The sequence below is a fragment of the Anopheles merus genome, chromosome 3R, assembly GCF_017562075.2.
Source record: "Anopheles merus strain MAF chromosome 3R, AmerM5.1, whole genome shotgun sequence".
Taxonomy (NCBI): Eukaryota; Metazoa; Arthropoda; class Insecta; order Diptera; family Culicidae; genus Anopheles; species Anopheles merus.
The window spans coordinates 2,714,612-2,732,700 of NC_054084.1; the positions used below are offsets into that span (position 1 = coordinate 2,714,612).

General features: G+C 47.5%; 1 protein-coding gene across 4 annotated transcripts in view; it reads right to left on the reverse strand.

The window, feature by feature from the left end:
• Positions 1-8,341, reverse strand: part of LOC121597682 (protein dachsous) — an 87,344-nt gene extending 79,003 nt beyond the window's left edge. The window contains exons 1-2 of one of the 4 annotated variants that reach the window (XM_041923650.1): positions 8,092-8,341; positions 5,589-6,364 (exon numbers count right to left, since the gene is read on the reverse strand). The gene's annotated coding sequence lies outside the window, so the exon portion shown is untranslated. The other 3 variants (XM_041923651.1, XM_041923654.1, XM_041923653.1) reach the window with 3 other exon arrangements.
• Positions 8,342-18,089: the final 9,748 nt, after the last annotated feature.

The following is an 18,089-nucleotide window of genomic DNA, read 5'->3' on the forward strand; positions in this document are numbered from 1 at the left end:
GCCTGCTGCTGCAGCATGCCTTTGCGCAAAGCGCTTTGCAGAACATTTCCTTCGTGGTTTTCTTTGCATTTGCGTTCGCGTTAGGAGAAAGGGGAGGCTCGTGTTGCCAGCAAGCAGTACAACCGCGACCGCGACGATGGGGCTTTGATCGAGACGAACAAAACCGTTGGAGGGGGGGGGGGGCGTAGCTTTTGCCTTCGCTCCGTTTCATCCCGTCCGTCCCGTCTGCGCAGCGCAGGGCGAAACTGCAGAAGAATGAAGCGTGCACTAAAACCGCTAAATTCTAGCATCTTTTCGCGCCTCCCCGACCCGAAAGCGATCTGTGCGCGATCACGTGCTTAGAGTGTTCTAAGAAGAAAAGGCTCATTCACCGCCGCATCCCCGGTGAGCGAGCGAGTTCTGAGCCCGCTTTATCTTTTGGCAATTTGTCTACAGATCGGACAAATTCCTATCGGCTTATAGCAGGTACGGCTGCTGAAAGGGGGGGGAGGGTGTCCCGAAAAACAATCACTGACAGTATGCCCTTTCACGATGTCGCTCTGTTGTGTTGGCTTATCGTTCTACTTATAATATTTCGTTATTGTTATTCATCAGAAACAAAGGCAGCAGCGAGCAGAGACGCTGCCGCCGCCACTGCCGAAAAGAAAAAAAAAGAACAAAACAGAGCTTGTTCGCTCGAAGCACGGTAACGACCGGCCCCAGGAGGAATCTCCTCCACGAACCATGGACGGTGGCGCGGTGGTATTTTATCTAAGCATTAAGAATTTACAAACAATTAAAACCTTTAACGATGCTAATCGCAAACGGCAAACGGCTCATGTTACTCAAGCGCTAATGACGATTGCGTTCTTGTGCCGGCTTTTTTGTTGTTGTTTTTATCCCATCGATAATGTATTCCTCGCCCTGGTCGAGCTTATGCCCCCGCTCGGGTCCTGTGTGGTTGCGTCACTTTCGCAATTGTCGCCCATCAACCTTCCCTTATCCCGGTGCGCAATCAAACGCTAACGATTTTTGCCGGGTGATGAAAAAGGATGATGAACGATCGCCGAACGTTGATGGTGATTGGTTCGGGGGCGCGTTCGGGAATGCCAAGCGTGACGAATGGTCACCCGTTTTCCAGCCGCGAGCGGTGTTTGCGGTGTGCCTCCCTCGCAACACGGCCACCCGAACCGCGCACAGCAACATAAACAACCTATTTTACGATGCAAAAAAACCGGAATACATTTTAGCGAAACGATGGGAGAACGGTTAGCTAAAAGGCCCATATAAAGCCCGTCCCTTGCTTCCTAATGAGTTTGATTTGCTTAGCATTCGCGGGCTGTGTTGGGGGTGTTGGGGCTGCATCCTAATCGAGCCATCTCGAGCCTGAAAGATGAGCCACCGCCTCGTGACGGAAAGAGAGAGAGAGAGAGAGAGAGAGAGAGAGAGAAAGATGGCGCACACTTTCCGCAGTGACCTTTCACAGTTGGCAGCCCTCCGAGAGACCGAGCGAGCGGAGAGATATGAGCGATGGTTCCATCGATTGATAGTGAGTTGGTGAGCGCACACTGGCGCACACTGGGCATGCTCGATGCTCGACTCGAGTCTTTCAACGCTCGTATAAAATAAGAAACACATGCTCCGTTGGGTCCGCGTGGCCGTGCTTCTTGCGCGCACAATGGGTCGTAAAATCGAAAATTAATTTACTTTTTTTTCTCTCCCAATTCTCGGGAGCGACGGCAGCAACAGGGCACCAGAAAGCAAAACCCAGAAAAATCCCTAAGCCCCGGTGGTTCCTATTGTTGTTGTGAGGCTGTTCACGTCCAGCGTACCGTCGACCCGGCGAACAAAGAAGGAAAGAAGGCTGTCGGACCGTCGTTAATAAATCGTAAAAAAAAGCAACATCTCGTTGAACCTGCACATCATGTAACAAATTCTTCATCATCGTACACGTCTGCCCACCGCCTTTTGGTCGACCTGGTTCTTGGCTACGCCAGCAGACGACGACGAAGACGTCGGCGCTGAAAAGCGGTCTAGGCGACCTGGGTGTAATGTACACTACACACCTTCACTCTCTCTCTCTCTCTCTCTCGCTCTGTCCCGGGATGGTTGAACCGAAAGCGTACACAAAATAACACAACAACCCCTTGCTTTCTCGTCATAGACCTTTGCGCATTCCATACACACATTTCCATACACTGAGCGTCGGACAACGGTTGCAGCAGGACGCATTTACGCAGAAAATCGTAAAAAAGCTCGATCGCTCGATTAACTAAGCAGTAGCCGCACTGCCAGCGTGCTGCCTTCTAAAGGGCTAGGGTAGAGATCGATCCACCACATGACCACAGTGTGTCGTTTCGATCAACAGCCCATCCATTTCGATTGCGTCAACCATGATTCATGGTTCAGGGACGTTTGGGCCGATTCTCGAGCATCATAAAAACAATTGTAAAATGAGGCACGAACAAACAAAAAAGGGACCCAACCAAACGCACACTCCCGCCGCATGTTGATTGCCCGTACTGGGGAGTAGGATTCTCACGCACCCACGAACCAGGTGTACGTTTCAGTGCAACCGGAAAGGATGCACATAATTGTTGAAAACTACACCACGCATAACGGACGACACCGGGGTGTGGGAGTGTGTGCCTTTACCTGCGCGGTCGGTGGAATGCCACGGTATCCACGGTTTAGGAAGGGTCGATGCGATAAAATCAATCTGTCAAACGGCTACAATTATTTGTGAAACCTTTCCGAACCACTCGTGGCACTTCTTTGCTTCTCTTTTCTTTGGTACGTGACGGAATAATTATGCTCAAACGAAATGACAAGATACGGGGTGCGTTGGAATGATTCACATTTAAGAAAAACGTTTCGTTTTTTATGACTGACAGTGTGGAAGGTGCTGCACATCACCATTACAAGCGGACTGCAACTTTGCAACAATGTTCAAGCTCAAGCGCTGCAATCAAGAAGGTGTCCTTTCCGGAGGTTTGAGTGATGAGGTGCAATCATAATCTTCACTCCTTCGTATCAAATTATTTCCCCGGCACGATCATTACTGCTGGCACATTCACTTCACTGCATCAAATGAACACACAAATTTACTACAATAAAAACGAAACTACCAAACCCTCTCTCGGCTCAGCTTCACAACCGCTCGGGCGATATAAATGACTGCCCCAGCGCCATTGTCCTTGTTCCTTTCCTTTTTTTTTTGTTTTGCTTCTCGGAAATCGATTATTTCGGAGGAAGCGCAACCCTAGCGCGTATCTTTTGCCCAGTTTCCGCTGCGGTGGTGGTGGTAAGCGACGAACCTCCCCCAGACACAACCAGACACACCGAAAGGATCTTCATTATCTTTACCATCGTGAAGTGTTGATCGTTTCGGCTGGAGGACCGGAAGGCTAACAAAGCACAACCGGCAGACGAACCACTGCTCGGGATCGCTTCATAGAAACCGAGCACATTTGGACACAACCCCGAGGGCAGCCAACGGCCGTCGCCGAAACGAAACAGCCCGGATTCGCCGCTGCTCTCCGGCATGGTTTCATTCGGCGTCCACCGAGGCAATCTAGAACTGAACCATGTAATTATAGAACAATCAAAAAGCTTGTAACATTCGGTCCGTGACGTAAATTGGATGGCAAGGATGGCATCCGAAAGCCTGCGCGAGTGATTACCCGGGGAAGGTTAGTTGGTGTTAGTGAAGGCGGCGTTGAGGTTGGTTCTCTTTGTATCGCTCGAAATCAACCTGAACTGAGGCTTCGTAACGAACGTAGCAAACAAAAAACCTTTTGCAAAAAAGGAAATCAATCTTACGCTAGTTGTCTAGGCAAACTGATTTTGATATGCTCTTTAGAGAGCAGAAAGAGAGAGAGGCTTATTCCAGTAAACATTCACTTTAAGCCAGTTATTTATCTTTCACAAAAAAACACATTACCGATTTGTGTCACATTCCTTTGCATGCATGCCCCTTCATGCGGCGGCCCTATGATGTAACATTTTCTGCAGGCGCATGCACATGCACGGTGTGAGCATAACGTTTGCAGCCCAACCAGCCAACCGCCAAACAAGCAGCGCCGTGCGCACTGTGAAGGCTTCACTGCACACACAGCTATGATTCATTCACCCGAGCCAGGCCAGGCTCGCGGTTTTTCAGCCTCGCAGGGACCGACGGCAAACGTGGTAACGAGCAATTAGAACGGCATACAGACACCAGTGCGCCGGTCGGACGAATCGCAGAATATCATTTAGCGCTCAATTTTATCTCTAAATGGTTCACCCCACTCGCCAAGAGCATCTCTCTCTATCGCTCTCTCTCTCTATTTGTTGGTGAAACCCCATTCTCTTGGCGGTGCGGGCCCTTTTTTGGCCGTTCATTAAACCATGTTAGGCCATCGCTGAAGCTGGCGGCCAGCTGAATGGACAAAACACTTGACTAATTAGTGAACGATCGAATGATTTCTCGTAGCGCGCGGGGCGACAGCCAAACCCGTCCGTTGGATTTGCAATCCGCCATCAATCGCGGGACAGACGCAACGCGCACAGACAGAGAGAACGGGAAGGGGAAACGATGGATGGTGCTGAAGGTGCGCTGCCAATCCACACATGGGTGACGCTTGTCAGGGCAATGTGCAAACGCTTCAACCCGCTCGAAAGCTTCCCTCGCTCTAGGCACAGCGGCTGTGGGAGGGGACAAGCGCAAGTGCAGCCGAAGCGGCGAAGGGCGATCTCGCCGACGACGCTGCATCGAAGGGATGGAAAGTGGCCAGCGGGACGAAAAGGCAGAGAACCGAAAGGACCATAAAATTTACGATTACTCAAGAGAAATCCACACAAGTGTGCTGCTGCTGCGCGCTTCCTACCTTACCGCCGTGCTCGAGCTGCAGCCGCTTTGCTCTAAACAAATAGAGCCCGAGCCCAGTAAAAGGCAATGTTGACGTTGTCAGCATCAGCTGCAGCGGCACAGGTGAGCTGCAGCGGGCGCAAGTGCCTCGCAGTGATCCGGGCGGAAATGTACCCCACGAATTGCGCGATCTTGCACGTCGATTAGGACTTGGTCTGTCGGCTTGGCGGTGGCCGTATCGAAAAAGATAGACGCGGATGCACTGTGTACTGTGCGGTTGGGTGGTGGGGGTATATGTGTATAAAAAAAACATCATGAAACAGGTTCGTCGGCGCATCAACATCAAGCCCTTTCGATCCTGATGAGGTACCATCGCGTTTGTGTATACATATATGTGGAGCGCGACTGTTTCTTTCCCAGGGCGATTTTTGATGGTCGGAAGCTGCGGATTAATGTTACTTTGTTGCACAGCCAATCGAGTGAATGCAGCCTCATCTCTCCGACCCTTTACGTTGCCACGAACGGCCGGTGGACACATTCGGTGGCGCGTGATGTTGCGCAAAAAAAAAGCCCCTGCAACCCCCGGGCGATGAGTTCAGCGGGTTCGTCGCTTGCTGTTTGAGCGATTTCGTACCAAATCTTTCTCGTACCGGTCATCAACGTGTCGAACAATTCGCATGATCGCAGCATGCCTCGGAACAGGCATGTGTGTGTATATGTTGTCTTGAGTTTCGCGCTTGGGGAAAGGTTATATAATTACCTTGCACCACCGTTCACCGCTCTGCTGGAATCTTTTCTTTCTGTGTTTTCAAATTTCTTCCACAAAAACCGCACTGCTGGATGCCACGGTAAATATTGGCGTTGCACAATTTCTTCCTCCAATGCGATCGGCCACCGGGTCGATGCTGCAACACTAGCACTGCACGTGAACGATCGCTTTTCGATAGGCTTAGTTAACAGCTACCCATTATCACTGCATGGATTCTTCTAGCCTCATTTTCACTCACACGCAACATTCACAACATTTGGCTTCGCTCTTTCGCACTAATCGCGCACTGGTGCGAATTAACACTTCTTCAGCTCTTCGTCAGGGCAGGGGCTTGGCTTCTAAGCCAAGAAACCAACGGCCATTTCCATCGGACACTGATCACCTTTAAGCCACCGTTTCAAATCGTACCTCGACTTTCCGTGCGTCGGAACGATCTTCGATCTCCGCAGCAGCGGGCAAATCGGGTGGGCAAATCTCGAGAGCACTTCACCACCAACCACCAACACGCACACTTTGCAGGATATGCTGCTGATGCTATTGATTTGGCACCTATTTTCACTCGCCCAAGATGAGATGAGCCTTAGAGCGTGGGGCTCGCGCGGGCGGTTTCTTCCATCGGGTTCACACTCCTTCTCTGTTTCACTAATTCACTGCTGAACAAACTACAGGAACTACACTTGCAAAACACTTCGAACACTCACACAGCAAATTTGCATTACACGAAACACCGGCGGTCGGCCGCCACACATCCTTCAGGCAGCGTCAACCTGAAAAGCAGCAAGTGGAACGCTCAAGCAGCCACACTTTTTTCCTCTTTTTTTGCTTATTTTTCACCATCCCCCCCCCCCTCCTTCCCCCTTCCCTCCTGCCTGATATTAAGCTAGCCGGGACTACCCATTTGGCACACAAACCACGCACAAACACTACTCTCGCGCTTGCTCTTTCTCGCCCGCCAGCTCTAGCAATCTTGCTCCCTCTTTCTCTCTCTCTCGCTCCTTCCTACTATTACGCTGGTGTTGGCTACTGCTACCGCACGCACGTATCACCAGACCCTCGGCTCGGAGCGTGGTCTGGCCAATTTATTATTCTTCCTTGCCCTTCCGTTCTTCCTTTCGGTGACAATCGGCCGCAAATAACTTGCGCCACGACGGCGACACACAGGACACAAGGGTTGCGGAAGAGAGGGGAGCAAGGAAACTGGACCTGCGGGGTGGTGGTGGTGGTGGGCCTGACACAAGGGACTGTGAGATGCGAGCGCGCAAGACGGCAACGGAACAGCGAAACAAGCGGCAACAGGCGGCGGAGCAGCAACTAAATGCAAAAAAAAACAACAAAACCGGTGCTCGAAGGAAGGCGCAGCAAGAGCGGCAAAGAATACTAAAAATAAATTTAATCTCACTCCTCACTTTAATCAAACGTAAGCAAAATCAGAATGTATCCGAAAAATTTTGTGATTAAAATTCCTATTTGCAGCTACAAAAATTTCCTTTTAAAAAATTCTTTCTCGTACTCCACGCGGCCGCCCGACGAGCTCGGATGCTTCTTGCCGCTGTTGCTGCTGCTGCCATTTCTGCCATGTCTGACTGCTCTTCCCGTGCTGCACTCGAGTTTGCCTCGAGCACCGCGAGCGCTCCTGCTGCTGCCTGCACACACCCGGGACAGTGCGCGAGATCTGTTTTTTTTTTGCTGTGTGTGTCTTCTGTTGCTTATTTTCCTTAATTTCAACCTCAACCTGCAGCGCGTGCACCTTGCCTTGCTGGCCAACGCAGCAGCGGCAACAGCAACAGCATCGGGTTTCGAGTGTGACTCCGTTGGTATGTTTGCCGCCGCTGCCCATTGCGCCTTCGCCTTCGCACCCAGCCCAGCAGAAAATGCACAGCGAAAAGCGCAATTTGTGTGTTTTGTACGTTCGCCTTCGTTGCTTTGGATTCGTTTTCATAGCATGCTTTGTTTCGCCGCGGCTGGTCATCCGGATGATGCTGAACTACCACCATTCACAAACGGAACCATTTTCGAACACGGGGTTTCAAAATCACAAAACAGCAACAACAACAACACCACAACAGTGATCAACTCTCACAAAACAAACAAACCATTTCTTCGCGCAGCCTCACTCACTCAAATTGAGGTTATCCTTGTTATTATCACGAGCCCAGCGGCCATGGCAAGATAGTATCACTACTCGATATTCACCTTTCCTTCCCTTGCACAACCGCACCACCACCGAACGTGGTACTAGATCAAGCACGATCTATTTACACAGCGCCTTCTGCCGGAGTGGCGTGGTACAGCCCGTTTTCTAGTTCATTGGCTCCCGTTACCCCGTTGCTAGCAGGCTTTCCAGGCACCGGATATCACAACAGCGCGGGCGCGCGCGCACTCGTACTCGGGTTCGTCGGCTGCTGCAGCGTTGAAGTCTCTCGTTTTTGACCACGCTCTACAGCCGCGACACGTCGTGCGCGCTCGCCTCGATCGCTGCGAAGCTGTTGCTCACCTCTGTTTCGTTCGATTCGAATCGAATTGCATCGATTTCGTGGCACTGTTTCACTACCACCGTACTTGTGGTAAATCTTTTTTTCCGTTAACCGTGTTAAAACGAGCTACTTCACTTATTGCGTCTAACAATCAACGTTCGATATGAGGATGATGATCACGGGTCAGTCTCAAGCTGAACGCAAAAATGCACACAACGTAGGTCCGCGCGCACAGCGTCGTTCGGTATTTCAACACCTTCGTATTCGGACCACTACTGAACCTGAGGCTGGAGAAAATATTTTCTCGCAGCAGAAGACAATCGTTCCATTCCCTCTCGCTCCAGTCCCCCGGGGTTCCTGCTCCGCTCCAGCACGCAACCTGGCATCAATACACACACAAACACACACAAGCTATTCTACCACCGAGAGCAAGATCTCTCGCGCTCACTCCCACAGGAGTGCGGCGCTATGCTGCTCGAGAGCGAACTAGACGGAAGACGCGGACGCGGTTCCACGCGTGTGGTTGTGTTGGTGTAGTCGTTGGACCTGCTACAGTGAACCGGGAATGTCTTGAGATCTGTGGGCCGTACTTCAATTCATTTCGTGCCCTCCACTGTGCACGGTTGTGTGTGTGTGTGTGTGTGTGGGTCTATGTGTGAGTGCATTGAGAGAGCTTCATTCCTTGGGCATCACCGCAAACGAAGCCAAGGGGTTTGGGAAGGAAGCGACTTGAAAAGCCAGCATACAACCGTTCCGCTCGACCCTGCCGCACCGTTGTATATCAGTCGAGGTCCGTAAGGTGTATGAGCTCTCTGCATGGATGGGAGGATCGAACAGAACCAGAAGATGGAAACCGATCCACCTAAGAGGCGTAGGTATTTGGCTAGCCTATGCAGATGTTTGATGTATTGTAGTGATAGTTCTATCTCCCGATCATGAGGTTTGTATTGAACTTTACTGCAAATTGAACAAATTTAAATAAGTGATAAATTCACTTGAAGATTACAATATTGATCTCCTCATGTTGGGACGGAAAGTTCACTTTAAAGCATCTCGATCGTCCCGAACATTAGCAAAGTTAGACCTCCTTCTTTCATTTGTCGATCAACCCTCAACCCCCAGAGTTCTCTGTTACTCTCTATCGCACTCTTTCTCTCACGTTTATCTTTCTATCCCTCTCTCTTTCTCTCTCTCTCTATATTACTCGAATCTCTTGTTGTAAGATCCATTCGATGGGAGGAAAACAAAAGAAGTCGAAAAAGTAGTCATTAGCTGGATATGCTGTTAAAATGTTCATTCTATAGGTATGCGTCCGATCGCGACCCTTCGCCTGTGTGAGTGTGTGCGTGTGTGTATTTTACACAGCTACACACAAAGAGAGCGTACGAGATGCAATCGCTGGGGTTGGGGTAGCTGCGCTGCCGGTGGTGGGGCGGCTATAGCTGGCTGTGTGTTAGTATTGGGGGCTGGAAAAATAAATGTTTCATGACCAGTTTTTCGTTCGGGTTCGGGCAGCAGCAGCAGCACCACCAGCAAACAGCACACGGTATGCCGTATGTATGCCACAGCGCGATCCTGAGCAACGATCGTGCTGTCGACACTTTTTGCTTTCGGTTTGGTGGCTTGGAATGCGCACGCAGACAGACCCCGACTATAAACAGACACACAGAGCCGCACAGCGGGCTGCTGGGCGAGGGACATGGGCGCGGACACGGGCGCACTGCTGGGGGAGGAAAGGTAATGCGCTACACCTGAATGTCCTGTCCACCGCGCATTACGCTGTAAACGAGAATCTTCGGGCAAATCGTTTAAATTGAACAATTTCGGAACCATTCCACATAGACACCTTCTTTTTTTTGTGTTAAATTTCGGGTCTTTTTTGTCTGTGGTCCTATGCGTTAGGGGTGCAAGGCGAAACAGGAAAGGGCGAACTTCTAGAAGGAGAGGAAGATAAAGAGAGAGAGAGAGAAAAGGGGAAAGAGAGACGAAGATCGAGATAAAAAATACTATCCAACCTGTCCACATGAGACACGCACACGCTCAAACACGATCCCTGTGTGTACGCGATCATAGCCAACTCCAAAACATCGATCTTGCCCCATCTAAACAAGTTTTGTTCGTTTTTCATCTCCTACCCTTCCATCTTTCTTCACACACACACACATGCGCACACGCTGTTTCCCTTGCGCGACTTCGGCATCCCGCATTGCGATGGACAACATTTACCTGAGATTGTGTGGTTAGGTTTCCCAGAAACAGGTTTCCCCTTTGGCACAGGTAAATGATGATTTAAAAAACAAAACTACCGTCGAACCCTTGGCTCGACACCAACACCACCACACACAAACACACACGCGCGCGCGCGCCACACGGCATCAGATACGCATTAGATGCGCATACTCTCTCGCCGCTGCCTCTCACCGCCGCTGTCCCGCTCACGCTCTTGCACCGCGCTAAACTGTGAGCGGGGCCGTTTTCGAGGCAGCAGCTTTTCGAATTTGGGTTCTGGGCCGGGTTCTGGTTCTGGTTTCCTGGAGCCTACACACCAGCGGTGCACTCGGGAGACGCACGCTGTATGAAATACATTATAATAAATGAATACATGTATCATTATTACAAAACTGTTTCGGCACCGACGCCCACCCTGCATTCCATTGCTTGTCGTTTTCGCTGTTTTCGCGCTACCCTGGCCCCGTTCCCCCCTTCCGTTCTGCGCCAAGGGACGAACGACGCACTGTCCACTTGCTCATAATCTACTTGATGGAGCACACTACTTCGATTGACATCTTAGCGGGCCATCCTTTGCAGCAGTGCTGACGAATGAGGAGTCCGCAGAACTGCGGGATGGGCATGACGAACGTCTGCTCCCTCCCGACATTCCAACAATCTTGCGGTTATCGTCGACGCGTCGTTTAAAAGCCAATATACATACACATTCAGCAGTCAATAAGTAATCGCTTTTATTAGCTCGGCATGATGATAATCGCGACTCGGCAAATTGAATTTTGCGAGTCCCCGCGCGCCGCCGCCGCTGTATCCGGAGATCCGATTACGGGACGAGCGCGCTCGATCGGTAGCCTCCAGCGGCCAGCCAAAGTCGATTGGTTCTCGCGCCTGCTCGTCCTCCCCCCTCCCCCTCCTCGCCCTCTTGTCTTGGTGCGAAAATCAGAGACGGGAGATAGAAAGAAATAAAAGCGTGCAACAAGAGAGAAAAAAAAGCGCCGTGCCTTCCCGAGCGTTGGACTGTGTGGTCTCATCACGCTTGGTTTACTACATCCTTGCTAGAGAAAGTGTAAAGTGTATGATCGTACCTGGATTGCTTAAAGGCATGCCGGAACTTATTGCATTGGCAAAGACATTATTCAATACTCGATCGTGCGATGTCGGTACAGCCACGCACTCGGGATACGGTAGCCCGCCTGCAAGCCCGACCCGGCCAAAGCTGCACGCGTTGAAAGCGCTGCATTTTTTGTGGCCTTTTTTGTGCTACCACTTTTGCGCATCACAGCAGCGGGTCCAACGTTGATGACATTGATGCTGCTGCTGCTGGTGCTGATGATGATGATGGTGATGGGAGACGATCTTGGGGACACTCCGATCTGCAAACGGATGGCTGTTCAATAAGTGAATACGTCCCGATTTCACCTACGGGTTCGCCAAAGACACACACACACACACATCAACCCCACGGTGGTGGTTCCCTTTTGCTTTGGCTCTTTTCAATGCAAGATCGTCATCATCATCATCGTCGCTGTCGTTGTCGGGTGGTTGGCGGCTGCTGCATTGCGAATTGCGAGCCTCGCCGATCATAATGCTGCGCGCACCGTAATAATGCCAATGCTGGGACTGGAATCGGACTTATTTCCGCACGGACCGGAGTGGAGCGGAGTCGGGGGTCGTTGCAAAAAAAAGATGCGAGAATGAGCAGCAGAAGCAGGATGATGAGGAGTAAGAAAGAAAGACGAGGCAAACAGCAACAAAAAAAGGCTGAACACTCAAGCTCGAACTTATCATCGCAACAATCTTGCATATGTGGCGAAGTGTGAGAGTTGCCCCATGGGTACATAATTCCGTCCCGCGCACACGGCGTCGCGTTCCCCCGCCCCATCCTGCTCCACCGATTCCCACGAGGCTTCCCTTTTCCGTTCGCATCGCCGGACGGTGGGTCGTAATCGCGATCGCGTTCGGTTGGCAGGACGGAATTTATAACCTTTCTTCGTGTCGCGCACACGAAAGTGTCTTTCGGAGCAGCAGCTTAAGACAGGCACAGTACACGCCGACTTAAGCACAATAATAACGCACCAACTGGTTCTTGGCAAATAATCGATTCATTAGTTTATTCAATTGATTTTATACTCTAAAAATGCTGACCGTCGTCGATCAGCATATTTTTCTTAGTCTATTCTTCTTAGCCTATTTTCCATTTAATCGTTAAACCAGCGCGCATCGCTGGCGCGTTGCATAACGTAGCTAGTCAGCATTTATTGACCTAGCAACGCTTTGTTTTTTAAGCCTAAATTGTCGTCAGCGACATCCCTCCCCCCGTAAGTCCTCGTAGGGGAGTTACAATTCTAGGTTTAAAGTGGGTGGCCTGCATGGAGGAGGACCAATATTTTGTTTTAGATATTTCTTGATTAACATCGCGGAAACCAAGATGACCGTAATAGAAACACTTAGTATGGTTATTGAGAAAAGTACATAGTTACTAGTTACCGATTCTACTTCGTTAGACTTATCTTCTTTTGATATGCTTAAATTTAACATGGGTTTAAAATATGCTCTGACTTGCTCAGATTTTATTAGCATCGTCGGTTGTATTTCGAACTTGCTCGTCAAAATGCTACAGTCTAGTGACAAGGTTATGATTCCGATTGAGCAGCTTGGGGTAGTGAGTGTTTTGTTACATTTTAGTAATATCTTATCAGGGTTGGTAGAGAAGAACAGAATACTGTTTGGATTTGTAAGTTGTATAAATTCAGTGACTTCTGGCCCTATTTCCTTTGAACTACATCTGGTACCACTTTCTGTGTGTAGTAATGCTGATGCTATGCAGTCTGGTTCTCGTTGTATTATTTTCTCAGAAGATATGTAGTGCGATTCGTTCAGTTTAAAAATTTCCTTCGGGTATAAGTAACTAGTTTCGTTGATGGCTATTATTTTTTCATGTATGTCTAAAATCGTATGATTGGCAAAGTTTGGAATGGCTATGACTTTAAACATCTCGTAATTTTCTATCGATACAATTATGTTTTTGATAGAAAAGACTATTTCACCCTCTTCTATTCTCCTATTGGTTATTTCCGAGTATTCTAAAACGTTATAATGACTTGCCATCTTTCTTCGTATAGTTTGTTTTAACATCTCTTCGTCCTCTAAATATAATTTGGTTGAATCTATTTCGTGATACTTATTTATCATGTCTTGTACTAGAGCGGTTGTAAGCATGATCGTTTCTTGTATATACTTTGTTAGAACTTCATTTTTGTTATGCTTAAATTCCTTGCTGAGAACATCTATACCATCATAGAGTTTGTCTATTCGGTGACGTAAATTTTCTGTTAACTCATTGTGTTTTTTATTTGTTTGGGTCAAACGTTCGGACACATGTGTAATTTTTGTATCCTCTGCTGCTCTGAAGGCTGCTAATTGCTCGTCTATGTCGTCTCCCCCGAACATGAAATCTTTTAGTATACCAAATATTCCCCGGGAGCGTTTTGTCCTTTTGTGACTTATTCCTTGGATTAGTTGAATTGCATGGTTGCATTCGTGCTGAAGTGTAACTTTTAGATCCGAGAGTTCAGAGTCCGTACTATTAACGGAGTTCAATACTATGGTTAAGTGTTTTTTCAACGTTTGTAACGTATCCGTATCATTTTCCGGACGTGTCCCCGTATGGAATGTCGTTTCCCATGCTCCTTTTTTTAATAGGAGTGTCCCAATATGATCAAAATATATTCCTGGTTCAGGGATAGGTACGATCGATAAGCATTCGACTCTAAACAGTGCGGCTATGTATATTGTTATTTTAAGGATGAGCTCCATGATACGGGCCTAATTTTGAGCTTTTTCCTTTTTGGTATTTGACTTGCTAGTTCTTCTGCTTTAGCTTTTATAACGTTAAGATTTGTTTCTTTCCTTTTTCCCCAATTTGAAAATGTTTGATCTCGTTTTACCTCGAGTACTGCTAGTTTTACAGTTGGCCTGTTAACTAAATTATTACCTACTTTGATTCGTGCTGAACGAGTCTGTCCGTCTACGCCAGTTACCAGCTCGCAGATTCGGCCTTTAAACCATTTTCCTTTCCTTTGTTCATCGGGAAACGTGACAATATCGCCTATTTGTAATGGTTTGGCCGGTTGAGTCCACTTCTCTCGTTTAGAAAGCTTTGGGAGATACTCAGCTATCCACCGTCGCCAATATTGTTGTGTGATTGCCTGGGCCCTTTTCCAATCGGACCGTACCAATTCTGTTTTGGTGATATCTGAGATATTCGGCTCTGCCTCGCCGGAACAACCTAGCAAGAAATGAGCTGGAGTTAGGGGCTCGTCATCTTCTCGTTCTAGTGTTAAGTGAGTCAATGGTCGATTATTTGTTAGGAACTCTATCTCAGTTAGTATTGATCTGAGAACGTGTTCTTTATAACTCTCAGCCATGGGAAGCAGACTCTTGATTTCTCCAACCATTCGCTCCCACGCACCTCCAAAATGAGGGGCGCCTGGTGGGTTAAAGATCCATTCTATGCCTTCTGAGGCACATCGATATCTTATTTGTTTCATCTCATTGTCGGCTCCGACAAAGTTGGTCCCATTATCGCTGTATAGGAAAGATACCTTTCCTCTTCTGTATTGCAAATTTTTTAAGCAAACAATAAAGGTGCTTGCCGTTAGATCAATGGCTATTTCTATATGGATTGCTCTTGTGGTTAAACACGTAAATATAACACCCCACCTTTTTTCTGACCGTCTGCCTATCGTAACGAATAGGGGGCCGAAGTAATCTACTCCACAATGCGTAAATGGTTTTTTTTTTAACACTGCTGTTCTACATGTTGGCAGTGGTGCCATTATTGGTGGGATTGGTTTAGCTCGTGCGTTTTTGCAGTATTGACATTTGTTTATTACGTGCTTAAGACTGCTTCTGAGATCTATCACCCAGAATTTTTGACGAACTGCAACCATCACTGATTCGCTCTTCTGGTGGTAGTACCTCTCATGATAATGTTGTAGGATAAGGTTTGTAATGTGATGCCCTTTTGGTAGGACAATAGGGCTACGTGCGTTAAATTGAAGAAATTTAACGTGTTCAAGTCTTCCTCTAGAACGCATGATCCCATCTTGGTCCAACATAGGGCACAGGCACCTAACTTTACTGCTGCCATTAATCGGGTTCTTCAATGAGAGTTGTATCATCTCCGTTTGAAAGCTTTCCCATTGAGCCTTTTTTATTAAGTGGCGCTCAGCTAAGTCAAGGGTAGCTTTATCGATTGCTGTCGAAAATGACAGGGATTTAGCCTTACTTTTTAACCAATCCAAGTACTTTAGTGCGTACGCTACCGATCGTTTTAGACGGTGCCAGTTGGAACACCATTCGACGGAAATGGCGTCATAATCTATTCTTTCCACTGTTCTCGAAGTGTTTACCCTTTTCCGGTCTTCAAATGTGTCCGGAATGTCTGGTGTTAGTGTTTTTATTTCTAAATTTTTGAGAAAGTCGGGACCATTTAACCATATTGACTTTTTCTTACAAGTTTTTGTAGCTTCGTCAGCAGGGTTTTCTGCAGATGCTACCCAGTTCCACTGCTTCGGAGAGTTGAACTCCAAAATTTCTCCGATTCTCAGGGCTACGAACTGATTATATGTTCTAGGCTCTGAGTTAAGCCAAGCTAGAACTGTTTTTGAATCGGTCCAAAAGAATTCTGTTTGAACCTTTAACCGCAATTCCCTCTTGATTGATTCGTTTAGGCGAGTGCCTAGCACTGCCCCTTGCAATTCAAGCCTAGGGATCGACAGTGGTTTGGTAGGAGCGACTCTTGATTTTGCGGCCACGATACTTATGTCGATGCCTAAGTCGTGGACTGTCCTAAGATACGTAACCGCGGCAAAGGCTTTTTCCGACGCGTCTACGAAAGTATGGAGCTCCCTGATCTTTACGTTATTTCCAATCGAAAAACATCTAGGTATAGATATGTTGATCGAGTTTTCGATTCGGCTTATCCAGTTTTCCCATTTTTCCTTTATGGACTGTGTGATTTCGTCATCCCAGTCTAGTTTAGTTTTCCAAAGATCTTGCATCAAAATTTTACCTTCAACAGTAATGTTGGCAAGATGACCTAGAGGATCGTAGATTTTCATTATATATGAGAACATCTGACGTTTCGTTAATTTTTTAATATCTGCCCTTTTAAACTTGTAGGCAAAGACGTCAGACTCTTTGTCCCAAATCAATCCCAACACTTTATCGAAGTTTTGATTTTTCTCCTCTATGCCAAGTACACTTTTCTCAGATAACCTGTTGGTTGGAATGCTTTTCTCTACTTCTTTTGAGTTGGAAAAGAAGTTTCTCATAAAGAATTTAGCATCATCATGTATTTTACACACCTCCGAGATAGTATTCACGGCTGTATCAATATCTGGATAACTATCTAGGTAGTCATCTACGTAGTGATTTTCAATAATCGCTTTTACTGCCTGGGGATAAATATTTTTGTAACGCAGTGCGTTCTCGTTCTTCACAAACTGAGCACAAGTTGGTGAACAAGTTGCCCCAAATGTCATCACTTGCATAACGTAAACTTGAGGAACGTCAGAAGGCGATTCTCGAAATAGAAATCTTTGAGCGTCTTGATCTTCCCGTCTCACCTTTACCTGGTGATACATTTCCTTGATATCTCCTGAACAGCCTATTTTGTGTTCCCTGAAGCGGACTAGCACTCCGAACAGGGACGCAGTAAGATCTGGGCCGGAAAGAAGTTGAGAATTAAGGGATATATTTTGATTTTTTGCAGCCGCGTCGAATACTAAACGTGGTTTGGGAATGGGTTTATTATGGTTTATCACGGAAAAGTGGGGAATATAGTTTATTTTCCCGTTCAATTGCAGCAGTTCCATTGGTGTCGCCTTACGTGCATATCCCTTTTCAATGTATGCGTTTATTTCTTTATGATACCATGATTTTAAGTTTGGATCCCTTTCCATTGCCTTCTCTTGACTTTTTAAGCGCGTAAGCGCTTGTCCGTAACTATCTGGCAATTTAGGATTGTCGGTTTTCCATACTAAACCAATTTCGTATCCGTCGCCAGTATTTTTAAGCGTTTCTTTCATAATCTTTAACGCTCTTTTGTCTTCTTCAGAGGCACGGGTTGGAGTAGGTTTAACTCCAAATTCCTCTGTAGAAAAGAAACCACGCAAGATTTGCATCATGTTCTTGTTTTCTTCTTCGTACGTCTCTGTCATCACAAATGAGTTCTCTGTGACATTTGGCGTATTCGTTCCCCCAAAAATGACCCAACCAAGCCTCGTTTCATGGGCAATTGGTTCGTTTGGTCTACCTTCTCGATATTTTGCACCATGGCAAAGATACGAATGTGGAAGGCCTAGTAGCACGGTAGGCCTCGCATCTGCATAGCTAGAGATACTAATGCCTTTCAAATGTTTAAATTTTCTTTGCAAAAACGGAGCATCTATGCTTTGAACGGGAAGGTTAAGTTCCCTTACACTTCTGAGACCTTTAACTTGGAATTTTCTTTTGTTAGCTCCCTCTACTGTTATGGGAACTATCCTACTTTCTGTCTCTTTTTGAATGCTTCCGTCCGTCCAGGAGAGAGTTAGCGGTCTTTTTGGTCCGTGAACGTTTAGTTCTTTTCGGACACTTTCCAAAATGAGGCTAGTTGAAGAGCCAGGATCCATGAATGCATAAGTTTCGAATTTTCTTTCATTGTGGTGCAAAGTGATGGGCACGATCTGGTAGAACAGATTATTCTTTTCCTGATGGCAATTTATTTTGTTTGTAGGTTGCCCTT